General features: G+C 38.9%; 1 protein-coding gene across 2 annotated transcripts in view; it reads right to left on the reverse strand.

The window, feature by feature from the left end:
• PARVG (parvin gamma) overlaps positions 1 to 19,415 on the reverse strand; it is a 3,368,585-nt gene that overhangs the window by 1,264,223 nt on the left and 2,084,947 nt on the right. The gene's annotated exons all lie outside the window — the stretch shown is intronic.

Here is a 19,415-nt window from a genome sequence, read left to right on the forward strand (position 1 = left end):
GTACTGGTGTTAGGACGTATTTTTCACAAATCACCTATTGAAAGGATAGTCAGGTCACTGTGAATGAAAAGATTTTTGGGGTAAATACCTACATAGGAAAAAATGTCCTGTTTTAGAAAATGGAAATGTGTAGAGCATCCAAGCCTAGTTTTGGCCACACGTGTTCAGACAGAATGGTGTGTATTTGTCAAGATCATGGAAGAGAATTTATGCAGCAGATATTTTGCAGTATTTGACAAACACTAGGCAGGATTTTTGCCAGGTCAAGAATTTAGCAGTTCACAGATAGCAACAATCAATGCATCTCTGATGTTTGTTAATGCTAGGAGCATTAATAATAAAGTTTTTTTATTGGAAAATTTGCTACATTCCCACAAGATTGATGTTGTTGTTCATAAAACATGGTTAAAGAACAATGACTGGAAACCAGTTCTGTCAGGGTACAATTGTTTTTACAATAACAGACATTCTAACAAAATATATCAGGTAGAGGTGTTATGACAGGGATTAAAAATAGTTATGAGACCTGAGATTATTAAATGTTCAATAACAGCAACAGACTGTGCAACTGTGACAATAAAGACAACCCCAGAACATATAACAATTGTTGGAGTGTAGATGACCTAGACGAATTCATACAGTTCTTGCATACTACTAAAAAAAAAAAATACAGGAAGGAAGAATAATATTAGCTGGAGTCCTACATATACCAGAAACTGACTGGAATAATATTGATTCATCAATGTTAGTAAGGAAATTATTCACACCATATATTCAGGCACATCATTTGCTTCAGATTGTTAAAAAAAACTACAAGGGGACAGAACATACTAGACACTGTTTGTGTTCTTAAAGAAATTACTGTTACTTCAAGTCATGTTTTACCACCATTGATTTGCAGTGATCATGGGGTTATAAAGGTTAATTTGTTGCTAGATAATTCTGCCAGACTGAAATCTAAACCAATGCACAGAAGGTTAATTACAGATTATATGGAAGCAAAACAGACACTATGCAAAACTACCTTGAGTGAGGTGTTCAGTGGAAAAACTCCAGATGGAATGTGGAAAGTTAGTGCAAAAAATCAAAAAAATGTTTAACATTAGGATCTAGGAATACAATATCGGGGGATATATTTCAATAAGAACAAGATATCTGATTAAAGTGAGAGACAAAAAAAAATATAAGAAATAGAAGAGAGGTTGAACTACAACTTTGAAAACTAAAATAAATAAGCTGAACAAACAAATTAAGCACAGTGTGAGACAAGATCAAGAAAACTTTGAAGGGAATTTATATAAAGATATGAAAAATAATAGGAAACCTTTTCATACATACATAAGACGTGGAAGGAGTAAAGTCACACAAATTGATAAACTGTGTGCAGATTCTAAAATTTATTCTTGAACACAGATTATAGATATATTTACAAAATCTTATGCAAAACAGTTTGGCTCCACAAAAGGGGTAATAAGTTGTCCTAGTGACATCCAGGTAACCCCAGATACTGTAATCAAATTAGATTATACTGAAAAAGAGCTGCACAAACTGGATCCAAACAAAGTACAGAGAGGAGACGGAATTAGTGACAAAGACCTGAGAACACTTCAGCAAGAACGTATGGTCCCATTATACCTATTTTTCACTAGGTCATATAAATATGAGGAGATTCCTCAAGATTGGAGACATGTGCTTATTAAACCTGTCTTAAAGGGAAAGGGGAGTAGAACAAACCCAGAATCATATAGACCCTTGTGTCTACTTTCATGTTGAGAAGATAATATTGGATAAGTTATATCAGAACTGGATAGTCTGGGACTTGAAACCATGTGCATTTTGAAAACAGATCTAGTACCACCTGTAACATGATGTTCTATAACAATATAATAACAGCTATGAATGAAAAATTGTGCCATGATGTAATTTATATAGATTTAACTTCAGCATTTGACAGGGCCATACACAAAACACTGATCATTAAATTGGTACAACTAGGTACTGATGTACTCTTGATAAGATGGATAGCCACATGGCTTACAAAGAGGAAATGGCAAGTATCATATAGCAAGTGGACAGGTGAAATCCTTGGTTACAGTCAAGGTGCCCCACAGGACTCTGTCCTAGGCCCTTACTTGTTTAGATTGTATCTTTCAGACCTAACTTTTTCATCTGAGGTGTTCTGCAATCTATATGGAGACGACCTGAAATTGGGCAAACTGATTACATGTGTTACAGATAAGGCAAGTCTGCAAAATAACTTGACGAAATTGACCATTTGGGCACAAGAGAATAATATGCTGATAAATACATCAAAAACTAAGCATATGAGATTTGAGAGACATAAATTGAAGGTGAATATTTAATGCAGCACACAGTGATTGAAACTCTTGACTTATTTAAGGACCTTGGTATATGGGTAGATTCAGCTATGAGTTTTTCTAATCATATCAACCAATTGGTTAATGATAATTATAGAACTATAGGTTGTAGAAAAAGATGTATAAAGTCTAGGAAATCAAAAATAATGAAGTCATTGTTTGTTAGTTACATTAGACCCAAACTTGAGTATGGAATAACAATATGGAAACCCTATAAGTAAACAAGCTTAAGTAAACTGGAAAGAGTACAGCTGAAATATACCAAGGTCATCCATGGATGTGAAAATTTAAGTTATTATGGAAGACTAAAATATCTGAACATGTACAGTGTCTCTTATAGATATCTAAGAGGAGATCTTATTCAGGTATATAGGGCATTTGCTCTACTCCATCCTCACCTATTTCTCCTCATCTTCCATTCTCCCTTATCTCTGCTTATCAAATGTTACATTATCTACATCTGACTGTTTAAAGCAATAAATAACCTATTTTCTCTCAGTCTAACAGATGGAGAGAATTGACACTCCATTATGTAACTGGTTGACCATTTGCCAATTTGGTTATTGTAGTCTTTTCTCTGTGTGAATGAAACTGTTTAATTTCCTTTGTCAATAATTTGCTTTGGTATCTACTGTATTACTTATAGCTCTGTTAGTAGTATTTTGCACTTCTATAACTTTTACATATTTTATATGTTTGGAGCTTTTCTCTTCAGGTCTCTGCTGAAAAAGGGCTTTCTCGCCCAGTCAGACTAACCCGGTTAACAAATGTCAAATAAATAAATAAATTTAGAGACAACTACCTCTGGGAATGTTTGGGGTTATCAAAAAGTACTACAGAATAATCAGAAAACATCTGTAGAAAACTGTATAGGAATGAGAAGTGTACTAACTGATTCTCTAACAGAGCAGCTGATGAACAGACTACATTAAAGCAAGTACTAGTTTAGATATTTTTAAGAACAGCCTGGACACTTATAATTGGAACAAGTCAAATGTTTAGATATATTTGGCAAGCTAGAAGGGCATTACTGCCCGTGCCTGAAATATTTGTATATATATATATATATATATATATATATATATATATATATATATATATATATATATATATATATATATATATATATATATATATATATATATATATATAGTGACACCCCTGCACTGGCCCAGTAATCAAGCAGCCTCAATCCTCACCACTGGCAACAGTGAGGGACGTACACAATTGGAGGATGACAAGTACACACACACAAAAGTACAATTATCCTTAAGAGCACACAGAGATCACAGTCAGTCTGTGGGCTGGTTTCTCCCTCTTTCTCCAGATCCCCTATAAGACTCCCTACTGGCACAGCTATAGAGTTGAGTCCTTAGCCAGGATTCCAAGCCAAGTCCTGCCAACACTCTCTGTCCAACCAGTGCTTTGTGTCCCTGCCAAGTAGCTGGCACAGACACACACACACATGCACAAACACGCACACACATGCACACAAATGCACATACACACACACACACACACACACACACACACACACACACACACACACACACACACACACACACACACACACACACAGAGAATGTCAGAAGGAGTTGCATTGTGTTTTTGTAGACATAGAGAAAGCATATGACAGGGTGCCTAGAGAGGAGTTGTGGCATTGTATGAGGAAGTCCAGTGTCAGCAAAGTATGTAAGAGTGGTACAGGATATGTACAAGGGTAGTGTGACAGCGGTGAGGTCTGCGCTGGGATTGACTGATGCGTTTAAGGTGGAGGTGGGGTTACATCAAGGATCAGCTCTGAGCCCTTTCTTATTTGCAATGGTGATGGACAGGTTGACAGATGAGATCAGACAGGAGTCCCCATGGACTATGATGTTTGCAGATGACATTGTGATCTGTAGTGAGAGTAGTGAACAGGTGGAGGGAGACCATAGAGAGATGGAGATATGCTCTAGAGAGAAGAGGAATGAAGGTCAGCAGGACTAAGACAGAATATATGTGTGTGAATGAGAGGGAGGATAGAGGAATGGTGAGGATGCAAGGAGTAGAGGTGGCGAAGGTAAATGAGTTTAAATACTTGGGGTCAATAGTTCAGAGTAACGGTGAGTGTGGAAGACAGGTGAAGAAGAGAGTACAGGCAGGATGGAGGGGGTGGAGAAGAGTGTCAGGAGTGATTTGTGACAGAGGAGTACCTGTAAGAGTGAAAGGGAAGGTCTACAAAAGGGTAGTGAGACCAGCTATGTTATATGGGTTGGAGACAGTGGCATTGACAAAAAGGCAGGAGTTTGAGCTGGATGTGGCAGAATTAAAGATGTTAAGATTTGCACCGGGTGTGACGACGGTGGACAGGATTAGGAATAAGTATATTAGAGGGTCAGCCCAGGTTGGAAGGTTTGGACACAAAGCCAGAGAGGCAAGATTACATTGGTTTGGACATGTGCTGAGGAGGGATGTTGAGTATATTGGGAAAAAGATGCTAAGGATGAAGCTACCAGGTAACAGGAAAAGAGGAAGGCCTAAGATAAGGTTTATGGATGTGGTGAGAGAGGACATGCAGGTGGTTGGTGTGACAGAGCAAGATGCAGAGGACAGGAAGAAATGAAAACAGGTGATCTGCTGTGGCGACCCCTAATGGGAACAGCCAAAAGAAGATGATGACAGAACAAGGCAAATGCAGATGAGTGGATGCTGTTACTAGGTCCAAGACAAAACAGAAAGTGCACACAGTCTGTCTCTGAGATAATTCTTAAAGTACTATCAAACATTACTGCTGGGTCAGCTTGGATGACATCACTCTTTGTCACCTGTCTTTAGTTCCCAGGCTAACAGTAAGTAACATTTTTGTGTTAAAAATACATATCGCTTAGATGTTTCCAGAACCTGGAAGTCATAAAACAATAAAACCCTTTTACATTTGAAACCTAGTAATTATTTCTGTTTCAAGACTATAGAAAAACCTCTAGCACTAGACACTGTGCCTTCTTGCTGCATTGAAACTAACTTTTATAGCACGTCATAAAGCACTTAATTTCAACTTATTTTCTTGAAGTTTTATAAGTCAATCTTCTATGTTCCAACAGGGTATGCTGTGGTTACAGTCTTGAAGCTCAGTACATAACATACAGTTCTGTACAAATCATATCAATGTTATCAAATGACATAAATTATTTACAAAAGTACAGATAGCTGGGTTGACAATGTCACAACCCCCCCCCCCCCGAAAACTCAAGCTAGTTTTTCAAGTGACCGTTGGGAAACATTGCTTGAGAGGGTTAAGCCTATCTGGGAATACCTTACTCAATTCCCTGTCTTGACATTCCATTTGCATTGGCATTGCTAACCCCACTGCGGTGCTGCACTGTCATATCACATGCTTGCAACCCTAGGCTCCACCTTAGTAACTTGGCATTTTGCTGGCTGGCTTGATGTAGCCATGTTAAGAGATTGTGGTCTGTAACTACAGTGAATTTCCTTCCATACAGATAAGGCTGAAGTTTCTGCAGTGCCCACGCTATGGCTAGGCACTCCTTTTCTACAACTGCATAGATATACCATTGGGTGCTCTTCTCCCTCTGAGGAAACCTGGCTAAGTGCAGCCCCCACCCCATGGTTTGAAGCATCCACCTACACAACAAATTCTTTGCTGTAGTCTGGACTGGCTAACACAGGAGGTCCTCCCAAAGCTCCTTTAAGCTTCTGGAATGCCTGTTCACATGCTGGGGTCCACACTACCTTATCTGGCCTGTTTTTCCTTGTCAGGTCTGTGAGGGAAGCAGCTATGGTACTATAACTGGGAATGAACTTTCTGTAGTACCCTGCTGTCCCTAAGAATGTCCTCACCTTCTTTTTGATAACAGGGGCAAGCCATGCCTGAATGGCTTCCACTTTCATAGGTTCTGGCCTGATCCTACCACTCCCCACTCTATGTCCCAGTTTGGAGACCTCTGCCATACCCACCTGACATTTGCTGGTCTTAATGGTCAACCCTGCCATCTGTAGTCTGCCTAGCACCTCGCTCATATGCTGAAGGTGCTCTTGCCAAGAATGGCTGTAGATGGCAATATCATCTAGGTAAGCAAGGGCAAAATTTCTTGCTCCTTCTAGGATATGATCTACCAGCCCCTGGAAAGTTGCTGGGGCATTTTTCATCCCAAAGGGCATCTTTGTGAACTCATACAACCCAAAAGGAGTCACAAAGGTTGAACTCTATCTAGCACTGGGAGTCAAGGACACCTGCCAGTAACCATTGGCAAGATCAGTAGTGGTAAGATACCTAGCCCCACACAGCTTGGGGTAAGCATCTGACTCTGTGTGACTATTTAATTTCCTGCAGTCCACACAGAACCTCGTGCTGCCATCCTTCTTTGGTACTAGCACCACTGGGGAGGCCCAGAGACTGCCAAACTCCTGAATTACCCCTAATTCCAACATTTCCTGTATCTCTGCCCTCAAAGTCTATTTGACTCTCTCAGGCACCCTGTAAGGGGCCTGTTTAATAGGCCTCTGGGGTCCTGTATCCACATGGTGCTGCACCAGGAGGGTGCACCCTGGTTTCCCAGTGAACATGTCCCCAAACTCCTATAACACTGCTCGGATTTCTCAAACCTTGGTAGGGGATAGCTGCTGGGACATTGCTACACCTTCCACTGATGTGTCAGTCCAAGCCTCACTGAGGAGATCAGTCACCAGATTCCCCTCAGACTCCTCCTGCCATCCACTGCAAATATTCAGCACAAGGGTCTCCATATCATGGTAAGGTTTCATCATGTTAACATGGTACAATCTGTGCCCCTGCCTCCTGCCTAGCAGTTCTACCATGTAGTTAACATCATCAACCTTCCTTACCACTTTGTAGGGTCCCTCCCAAGCTGCTACAGCTTGTTGTGTCTGACAGGAATGAGAACCATTGCCTGCTGCTCTACAGCATACTCTGTAGCTTGAGCATTCCTGTCATACCAGACCATTTTTTGCTGTTGGGCTTCTGCCAGGTTCTCCTGGGCCAAGCTCATGATCTTCCTGAGCCTTGTCCTTATCCTACGTGGATAGTCAGACTTAGATCAGATGTAGGGACTGTAAGGTGACAGACACAGTGGTGTGAAGAGGATTTGGAACTGGTGGCAAACTTGGCGAGTTTATTGTAACAGGATGCCAGTTTAGCCTTAAGTGAGGCTTGTAGATTGGTAAGAATAGGGGCACCGTAGGTGAGGGAGGGAAGGAGATAGATGGTAGAAAGGGCAAGCCTGGATGAAGGGGTTAGGAAATGATTATGACGATAAAGCATTCCAAGCTTCTGGTGGGTTTTCTTTATGTTTGTTTGAAGGTGAATGTCAAACTTTAGTTGTCTGTCGATGTAAACACCTAGGAGCTTAGTGCAGGGAATTATTTCAATGGGGGTCATGTTTTGGCTTAGTATGGTAAAGAAGTGTATGTCTAATTTGGTATTCTTAGATGGGGTAAAGATCATAATTTTTATTTTAGCTGCATTCAAAGCAAGGTGATTATTAAGCATCCATGCCTCAGTGTTGTTATAGGTGACTTGAGTTGCATGAATGAGTTTGGAGAGAGATTCCACTGAGCAGATGATAGCTGAATCATCTGCATATTGCACTAATTTAGTGTTTGGGATACAGTGATGAAAGTTGTTAATGAAAATGTTAAATAGTAAAGGTCCCAGAATAGAGCCTTGGGGGACACCAGTTGAAGTGTCAAGGTAAGAAGAGGTGCAGTTATTCCACTTGATGGCTTGTTGCCTATTTGAGAGGTAACTGGTGAACCAACTGATGGAAGGGTCGAGAGGTTGAGTTGAGAGAGTTTTGCCAATAGTAGGCTATGGGAAATGGTGTTGAATGCCATGCTGTGTTGGAGTTATCAGGTGGTTGTCTAGGAGATGAGGTAATAGTTGCAGGTGGATACATTTTTCAAGAATTTTGGAGATGGGGAAAGAATTACTATGGGGTGAAAGTTGGATATTTCTGTGTGGTTGCCCCCTTTGTGTAGGGGTATAATGAAGGCTTTTTTCCAGAGAAGGGGTACATAGGATTCTTGTATAGAGTGATTGATTAGAATACAGATGGGGAGAGCTAGCCTAAGTAAGTTAGATGGTAGGTTGTCATGGGCATTGGTACATGGCTTTAATTTTTGGAGAAGTTTCTTTATAGTATTGAGAGGAATCAGTTTGAGGGAGAAGGGAGGGGAGGGGGTTGTTATGGAGGTAGAGGAAGAAGAATTAAGCATGTCAGAATTGATTGGAGGTAGTGAGTTGTTATGGAATGATGTGGTAAGCTTGGCTATAGATTCTATGAAGAAGGAATTACATTTGGAAGCCATGATGTTATCTGGGGAGTTGGGGACAGGGCAGGGGTTGACTTTTTTGCTGGGACTGAGTAGAGCTGAGATACTGCTCCAAAATTTCTTGGGGTTGGTTTTGTGGTTGTTTTGAAGGCTGGAGTATTTGCTATCATTAGCATTCCATTGCTACTTCTCCATTAACACTTAAACCTGCTTATCTCCTCTAATACCTCACTCTAATATATTTCTTCATATACATCACTCTTCTATCTGTAAATTCTCAATAAAATGCTTGTATATTAATGTTTGCGAATATCAATACAAATGCAGCCACTGGGGGATGCACAAGCCAGTGTATTCCTTCCTGCCAGTCCCAACCCCAGATAAATGGGGAGGGTTACATCAGGAGGGGTATCCAGTGTAGAATTTTTGCCAGCTCAAATATGTGGACATCAATACAGATTTCCATACCGGATCAGTCAAGGCCCAGTTAATGACGATCGCCTCTAGTACTTGGGTACTGTTGGCCAAAGAAGAAGGAGAAGAAGAGGGGAAGACATGCCCGGAGGCAGGAGGAGAGGATGAAAGTTAGGAGTGTGAAAGTGAGGGTAGGAACTTTGAATGTTGGCAGTAAGACTGGTAAAGGGAGAGAGCTAGCTGATATGATGGAGAGAAGGAAGGTTGCCATATTGTGCATGCAAGACACCAGATGGAAGGAGAGTAAGGCCAGGTGTATCAGAGGCTGATTCAAATTGTTCTACCATGGTGTGGATGGGAGGAGAAATGGGGTAGGGGTTATCCTGAAGGAACAGTATGTCAAGAGTGTTTTGGAGAGGAAAAGAGTGTTGGATAGGGTGATGTTTATGAATGTGGAAATTGATGGTGTGACGATGACTGTTGTTAGTGCATATTGTCCACAAGTTGGGTGTGTGATGGATGAGAAACTAAAATCTTGGAGTGAGTTGGATGATGTGGTGGAGAGTGTACCCAAGGGTGAGACAGTGGTGATTAGAGCAGATTTCAATGGGCATGTTGGTGAAGGGAACAGAAGGGATGAGGAGGTAATGGGTAGATACAGTGTTAAGGAAAGGAATGCAGAAGGTCAAATGGTATTGGATTTTGCAAAAATAATGGGCATGACTATGGTGAATATATATTTTAAGAAGAGGGAGGAGCATAGGCTAACATACAAGAGTGGAGGAAGATGCACACAGGTAGATTATATCCTATGCAGGAGGGCCAGTCTGAAGGAGATTGGCGACTGCAAATTAGTGACCAGGGAAAGTGTAGTTAGGCAGTATAGGATGGCGGTCTGTAAAATGACACTGGGGATCAAGAAGAAGAGGAGGAGAGTGAGGTCAGTGTCAAGGATCAAATAGTGGAACTTGAAAAAGGATAACTGTAAGGTGGAGTTCAGTGAAGAGTTAAGACAGGCACTGGGTGGCAGTGAAGAGTTACCAGATAGCCGGGCAGTCACAGCAGAGGTGGTAAAGATGACATTGATGGTCATGACAAAGTAGTAGTGAATATTGCAATCAATGAAAGATAAAAAAATAAAAAAAATATTAGAAATCATGCTAAGGAAAACATTGTGTGGCTAGACATAAAATATATCTACTTCTACAATGTAAATATCACAGTCATTACAAATTCAACATACAATAAGATTATTCACATCCAGATATAAATGTATAAGGCCACAAATTAATGTTACAGTAATGTTATGATATCTGTGGCACTCACATTTAAAAACTTTCAACAGAAACTGTAACTAGAACAACATGTCCGTGATTAATTCCATTTTATCTATAAACCACTGTTTCAATAAAGTATGACTACAAGTAATCAAAATTGAAATGTAAAATGCATATCAAGCATATTTTATGATGTCTGGGATTGAACCCACATTACTCAATCTTTAGTTAACAACTGACTAATTGAAAACTACATGAGCTAATAATACGGGTAGGTAGAATTTGCAAAAACTCATGCAGTTGTCTGACAAGCACCTGTGGCCTAATATGTTGTTGTTGTTTGTCTTTCGGCTTTTAGGGGTTAGGGGTCGCCACAGTGGAACTCCGGTCCGCTAATGATTGGCAGTAGATTTTCACAAACACCGAGGTGCCAGCTCAACATTCAACCTTCAATGAAGGCACGCCCATTTACGCATGTCTTTTGAACGCCCACCCAACCGCAGGGAGGACATGCAGACTCCACACAGAAGGCACTCCCCGCACTCCAACTGAGAATAGAATGGGAGAACCTCTTGCTGTGAGGCAACAATGCTACCGATCCATATACTTTAATACATATTAGTAAAATCAGTAAATCAGTGCTAGTGTGACATGGCAGTCTGGAATACCTGAATTTATACTTACCTTGTTCCTCTCTGAGACATTTAGTCTCTCCTGATGCTCCTGCTGGTGTTTCCTTTAATCTCTGCAGGGGTGACAAATAAGGAAAAACAGTAATGATGACTTGTGTGTGTTGCTATGTCATGGTAGTGTATTGCATGGTAATGGAGAGATATATTTGCAGTACTGAAGTGGTGCTTGGCTCCTACTATATTTCTCCGATTAGCAAAGAAGGTAATTTTTTTCACTTTTTCACATCACTGTAATAGTGACAGTACTGATATACTACTATTACTCATCATGAGATGCCAGTAGCATGGATAACAGCTTTGGCTAAACTACTCCAAGCCTCATACTTGTACTGAGACCTGGAATATCTCCCCCTGCAATAATCTCCAGCTATAATTATGAAAAGGTGTACAAATATCAGAGACTCCTCCGCACACCACCTCTGTACTCTAAATGGAGCGTTAGCATCACCATCAAGTGTCATGCCTTCCCTTCAAAGAACTCAGGTAAAATGGCAATGAATTGACACCCCAGTCAGAACTTACATAATCCAGCCTGTGCAAAGCAATAGCCACTATGAAGAACTGCATTTGTGCAAGAGATGACAGCTTACTGTAGTTGCTTTTCTGCACTCTCCATTTTAATTGAAAAAAATGACATGACTAAGTGTGTTGATCAGTATAATGTGTGTGCGTATGTGTGTGTGTGCGTGTGTCTGTGTGTGTGTGTGTGTGTGGTGTACTTGTATGTATATATATATATATATATATATATATATATATATATATATATATATATGTGTGTGTGTGTGTGTGTGTGTGTGTGCATATATATATATATATATATATATATATATATATATATATATATATATCTATCTATATATATATATATATATATATATATATATATATATATATATATGGGTTCACTTTATAACTTTATAACATCGAAATACTGAAATGTCGAATTTCAGTATCTCGAAGCTATAAAGTCGAATGTTACAAATAGCGAACATTCATAATCGCGAATTTGAATATATCTTGAAAATATGTCGAATTCGCGGTTATGAAGTTACGCTACGTAATGTCTGGGTTTGTGTTTTGGTGGTGCGCGGTGCCGTGTGTGGATGTAGGTGTTATGTGAGGTAAGTGAGTATTTTGTAAGGGTTTTGAGTGGGAGTTAGAGTGTGTGTGAGGGATTGGAGAATGTGCATTGTGAGTGAGCTTTTGTGTTGTGTTTGTGCGATCTCGGAGTTAGTGTATATAAGTAGGGGGGTGTGGGGGGCGCAGGGAGGCTTGCACCCCTGCTTATGTGTGTGTGAGTTGTGTATGTGTGTTGTTTTTTTTGTTTATGTTGTGATGTGGGTGTTGTGTTGTATGTTAAGTGTAGTGTGTGCGGTGTTTTCGGTTATGTGGTTTCGCGGTTTTTGTTTGTTGGTGTTTTGTGGATTCGGTTTTATAGTCTCGAGATACTGAAAGGCATTTTGAGGTTATAAAGTGAATCCATATATATATATATATATATATATATATATATATATATGCTGCCCCATGATCCACCTCATGATGAGTAATGGTGGTATATCAGTTACATTTCAAGTGACATTTTCCTATTCTGGGCATGCAATCTGGGATGTTTTATAACAGTTTTAATCACATGCATAATACTGTTTCTCTGTATTATCCGTAGATATGTTTTGTAACAGTATTACAGGATATTTTGCTATGACATAAAAATATTTTGTGATTAAACAGCACATTGTAGTCAAACCAATGGCAAACTACTTCATGAACTTCTGTGCTATGCATATTAACTAGTATTGCTATGGTGGAACTGACATCACAAGTGTGAAGGTTGTGGAATACAAATGTGTGCATGACTGGAAATATGCATACTTAACATAGCCTACATCTTTATTTGTATCAGGACGTGCGCAGTATATTTGTTAATGTGTATATGTCCTCATGCATTCATATGTCATCTGTTCATGTCTGAGATATTATTATATGTTAATGTATTGCATATTAAAGCTGACATGGCAGCTGTATCAATAGGTGAATTCAGTATCCCCAGATGGATTTTAAACAGCACAAATCACAATTTAGCCTTCCCAACAACACTGTTCAACCTTAGCTGTAATGCAGGTTTTGTACCAAGTAAATGGAGAACAGCTACAGTCATTCCACTGCATACGGGAGATCTTTCCACAGACCCAGGTAATTACATAACCCTCACCAGCCTGTTATGCAATGCCATGGAAAGGTTCATAGATAAGTATTAGGCTAACTGCCCTTGTTGGCCATTTATGCCTAGCCAATTTCCCCTTTGGCACTTGAATTAGCTGTGCCACTTGGTGTTAGTTTGACCTTACTCATCCCATGGTCAATAATTATATAATACCTGAATGTTATATAATAAGAATAACTTTGACAGTTTATTCTCCTTAGTTATGGAACAAAAAATATGGAAAAAAAAGTTAAGTTAAAGCAACACTTGAGAAAGAATGCAATTTTCCATACCATTATGATAGATCCATACTCCACTTGTGCTTATAAGGTGTAGATCATGGAACTAATCAATAAGGACATAGGAAACCTCCAAAGACTGGACTTGTCTCAGAATGGATTCATCAAGGGCAGGTCATTCTTATTTAACCCAGTAGACTTTTTTGAAAAGGTCACCAAAGAAATGGATGAAGGTAGAATCGCACACACTGTATACCTTGACTTGGCCAAATCTTCTTGTACAGCCCCACAGTCAGGCATAGTAGAAAGAATAAATAAACTATGGGGAAAACTCTGTCACCACTAGATTGTCAACTGGTTCACAGATAGGACACAAGAAATCAAAATAAGAGAAGATACCACCACAAATTGACCAGTCACCATAGGAGTCCCCCAGGGTTCTGTGCTAGGACCAAACAATGATTTAGAGGGAGAGGTATAGCTCACAGAGGATACCACAGGAACAGAGTCCTCAGCCACATAAAACAAAGCTCATCCCTGAGCATACTGAAGTGCAACTTGGATATATGGATGGGAAGCAGGAAATTTTCCCCAGGACTACCCTTGTACTACTAATGGACAGAAGCAGCTCCTAAATGCTTTATCTCATGCACTGGTCCCGTCAGTTTATCTATGGTGTGATTCTACTTATTTGCATTGGGGTAATATACAATTATGGACCATGGGATGGGTAAGGCCAATCTAGCATCAAATGGGATAGATTAATTCATCTACCAAAAGGGAAATTGACTAAGCACAAAATGGCTCACAAGCGTAGCTAGCCTAGAATTTATTATGTAATTAATTAGCAAATGTTATTTAAGGACCTTGTGTCACTGTCTGTGTTGTTCTGATGAAGTCCTGCTGTTATAACAGTGGACAAAAGTGCTAAACTTGGATTAAACAGTCTGAGTATTTATTTTTTTTTAAGATTTATTGAGTTTTTGCTATAGGGTGGGAACCACCACTTCTATACAGTAATTGCTGAACATTGGCTCTCCTTGTCAAACACTTTGCAAAGAATGATCACAAAAATGTCAGTTCTAATTTATAAGACCGTGGATGTGTGTGATGTGCTTGTGTTTTAACTAATATCATTATTTTAAGAAAGCCCAAATATAGAGGACAGGGGATGTGAACCTAAGCATATTCCAGGCATTTTTACACATTACCATTACTCAGATATACAACTGATTCAGTGTGATGTATGTGTTTTCAGTGCTATTTTGATGTATATATGTACATCATGGCTTTCTGGAAGCATTTATGTGAACTGATTTTAGGATGGGTGAGTAAGACTGGCACAGCACATTTGCAAAAAGTAACAATATAGTAATGTGATACATACCCACAAAATGTCGGCAATATACCATTAAAGGAAGTAATTTTAATGGATGGCATTTGTTTGGCAAGATGGTAAAGTATGAAGTACAAATGAGAAATATTCTCATATCTGACACCAAAGAAGAGGTTAAAGCTCGACTATCCATTATGTGGATTCAAACACTGGACCTATTGCACTGCAATTAAATTAAGTACAGATATTAATAACATGTTGAGCCGATTCGAAGATGGTGGCTGCCTAGAACGCACTCTCTGCATGGAGCTCCTCAACTGAATTATAATAGATCTGTGTTTCCCAGCCATTAAATAATAATATGCAATCTTACTGGAAAGGATAAATCTACCTTAACTGCTCAGCTCAGATTAGAGTCCTTAAATACTTAGCTTTGGGGATAAAACAGCTCATTTATTCCTCCGGAGGATAAATCACAAAGGCCACGTGTATCCAAAGGGGCCCTAAGGCATTTCTGGAATATCCAGCTTGTCGGTCTGCTTTATCTAAAATTCCAAGTATGGCGAATAACTCAGAAGCCATGGATGCACAATCTACTAAAGCGAAAAGCTCCATAATCTTTTCTCCACAATAAGAAACAGCGTCTAAGAGGCACAACCGTGAAAAGTAAAACCAATCAGAACTTTCATTTGGATGATCTTAAGCTGGCCCTCCAACCCATTCAGTTGGCAATTCAAGATTTCTCCGATCATCTAAGTAAGCTTGGCAACACTATAAACCACATAGTACAGCGTGTTGACTCTTTGGAGAACAAGACGCAAGCCAGCGAACTTGCCATTCTATCCATCTCCAAGGATCTACAATCTAAAGATACAACCCTAAAAGAACTTAAAGACAAACTGACAGACTTAGAGGCAAGAAGTCATCGCAATAATATGATAGAGGGCTTCCTGAATCCTATGAAAACCATACACTGCTATCCATAACTAAACAAATATTTGAGGCTCTTGTGCGCTCAGAAGGTGCATCGGCTGATATAATTGTTGAAAGAGCGCATAGAGCCTTGCATAAGAGTCAAAATTCCCTGGCTCCATGGCAAATTTACACAAAGCTACTGAACTATCAGGACACCCAAAAAATCCTTTCGGCAGCAAAAAAAAACAAAAATCCTTCACTTGGAACAATCACAGGCTGTTTTTTTCACAGGACTTGCCCATAACTGTTAAAACATCTAGACAACTTCTAGCACCGTTTTGTGCGGAACTCTTAAAAAAAAAAACATCAAGTTTCAAATGCGATATCCAAACACACTATCTTTTACCCATAATGACATAAAATACTCAGCTACAAACACAAAAGAAGCAAGAGACACTTTCTTGAAAGCGTTTAAGGCTACATTTGACTTGTAAGATGCTACAGTATAGATCCTAAGTCAAATCAATGATTATTATAAAAAATCGATCTTCTCCCTTTTCTTTAACTCACCGGAAGAAAAATAGTACATCTGGTTAAATGGAGTAGTCCTTTTGTAACTACTAGAAAGTTTGTATGCAGAGTAAATCTCTTTTTCATATGACTGGTATTAGTAGATGGTCGCTTCTAGACAGATCGGAACCTTTGGCTTGTGGTTATCTGTTTCCATAGAACTATTAGGTTTAAGGGACTTCAGCTTGGTTCTTACACAATCTCAACATCCTTCCAATTTAGTGTTGTAATACCATTTCTCATTATTCCTCAGATCTCAATAGTGATCTATATTAATGAAGTACTCGAGGATTCTTCAGCTATGTCTGAGATGTTTCGCTGAGATAAACAGTACCGAATCTACAGGCGGATAGTGTTTGTCACTCATGTGCCATAACACATGCCTGCTTGAACAGACCATCTCTTGCTTAATGAAGATGCATACAGTCAGTAAATACTAGTTAGCAATTATGCATACTAAGTTACAAAGGGAAGCAGACTCATAACAGCTGATTGTATAAGACAGTTTAACAGACAATAACAAAAATAGTAAACAGTCCCATGGTGTTAGTGATGTCTTAAATGATTTTTTAACTGAAAAAGTGGATTACTTTGAAAATAATAATGGTGATTTTAATAGAGACTTCAATGAAGGGTATTTTGAACCCATCAAAGAGAAGATAAATATGATGGGTAAAAAATTAATTTTATTGAAAAGTGTCAAAATTGACAATGCATATTTAGACAAATGTTTAAAACTGGGTATTGTGCCAAAAGGTATTCCATTTTTTAAGCTGCCATTAGGTATAAAATATACAGAAGAAAGTATTGGTGAATTTAATGAGTTGTTTGACAGTTTTGGATTAAATTTTATCAAAAAATTAATGAAATTCAATGACGCAAAAATTTCTGGTTTAATGAATGAACTTGAAACTGTCAATGAAGAAATTGTGCAAAGTGCCAACTTTGATGAATGGCAGGAATTGTATTGCAAGCAGTTTGTTTATGCTGAAAACAAAGCCAAAAGTGTTTACAATAGAAAGGTTAAGAAACTGGAGAGGGACATTGAGTTATACAAGGAACATAAAGTATATGTGTGGCCACGTCCGAATGTAGGTAGAGAAGGTCCAGATAGGTTTCATTCTACGAGAAATGAAAGGACTAGTGAATATTCAAATTTTCAAGGAGGGAGATTTCACCCTGCACCAAAGCAATACCAGAGAAAATACTAAAATTTAATGAAAAAGACTTTAAATTGATTCTTTCAAAAGAAAATAATTCTTCCTATTCAAAGGACCCCACCATACTTAATACACCTAACACTGAAAACAACTTGAGTGGTAGTACACAAAAGGAAGGTTCTAATATTTCTAACAATTTTGAAAGAACTTCTAACAACGTAGAGGAAGTACTTTATAATACAGATATTATTACTCAAAATAGACAGGGTCCTTTAGTTTCATCCTTTGCTGGTTTTAAGGTATACAATTATACTGAATTTTTTGTGTCTCACGATTTCTACAACCTTTTCAGTAAGGGAATGAAATACATTCCCACTGTGAAATTCAACCTCGTGGATACGGTGAAAGAAATAAAAATGTACTGTCGAAGACTTAATTTGGCTTTACAATTTAAAGATAGGGAAGACGCCACCCCAGGCAGTGCACACCATATTCCACGACTCTGTAAAAGGAGTGCTTATATACCTAACCCTCACCCACAAATTGCCTTGTTTGAGAAAATGGTAGTTAAAGGGACAATGCCAGAGTTTAAAATTCGGGTCCACTGTAAATACAAACAAAGCAACACCCATTACATTTCGTCATCCTAAATCCCACCCACAGTATCAGATAGCTGGAGAGATCCTGTATATCTAGTGGTTGCAATGGTGTTTTGCATCCTAATCTCAACTCGACTTTAACTTTGTGTTCCCTGGTCGCTGCTTCGTCGATTTATCGCTTTCCTGCATTTACCTCCTTGTGGCATCTTGCAATCTTCATAGCGTAGGTGCATCATCCTTTCGCTGGTGAATTATTTTATTTTTATTCATGTTATCTCATTTCTTTATGACTTAAGTTGTTTGTCATTTAATGGACAAGTCTGGTCAGTTAATAGAAGCAGGGCAGCGATGGCTTACTGCTTGAAACGCGATCGTGCTTTCTTGCCTTAGACAGTGTTGCAATGTCACTGTTGTGTCTTTCTGTTTTTCTTGTGTTACTAGGAGCGGAACACAGATGGCTTACTTCCTAAATGCCATATGTGCAATAGTGGTGTATTTCGGCTTTTCTTCTAGTACTAGAAGCGTGTGTGGCAATACAAAAAAAAAAAAACATCGTTATTTCTTGCCCTCAATGGATCCGGTGATATGGTGAGTTTGTTAGTTATTAGAAGCAGGGCAGCGATGGCTTACTGCTTCTATGCAATATGTACGGGTTCTTTTTTTAGCTAAACGGAACGGGCAAAGGAAATTGAACCGCAATGAATGCCATTTGCTACTGTTCTGCAAAGTGACAATACAGTTAGTGCGGTGTGGTCTTTGTGGATAGTGAGGTGAGTTTTTAAATTTGTTGTGTATTTTACTCTATTGGTGAGTCAATGGCTCGAAGTTTGAGTTGGCTCAAAATAAGGGTTGCTTCTAGGACTGGCCAGGAAATCACTGTCAGTTAAAGGAACGCAAATATACATGCCTGCATAGCTGATCCTGGTAACGAGGCAGAGTTGCTAGCGCTTACAGCCTAATTCAGTTGACTTGAGCGTTTGAATGTTTATAAGAAAATAGTTTATAAGATCTGTCGGACTTGTATTTAAATCAAAATCAAGCATTTGAAGGATGACTACGATTTTTTTTTATGTTTAATATAATTTTTCCTGTGATCTCTGGTTCTATCTGTGGAATTCTTATAATTGTTTAGAGCTAAAAATTAGTATTCAGCGTATTTATAGACGATTCAGTAACATATCTACATGTATTCTTTGTTATGCTGCTGCATTCAAGGAACATGTTGAAATTTGAGATTTTACAGAGGGGGCTTCTAAGGGGAATCTTGCAAGGCTGAAATTTTCACATTTTGACAGAGGGGCTTTTTTCTAATGTGTGGAACATTCTTTCGAATGT

Source organism: Protopterus annectens, chromosome 11.part0 (genome assembly GCF_019279795.1).
Source record: "Protopterus annectens isolate FY-2018-M chromosome 11.part0, PAN1.0, whole genome shotgun sequence".
In the NCBI taxonomy this organism is placed as follows: domain Eukaryota; kingdom Metazoa; phylum Chordata; order Ceratodontiformes; family Protopteridae; genus Protopterus; species Protopterus annectens.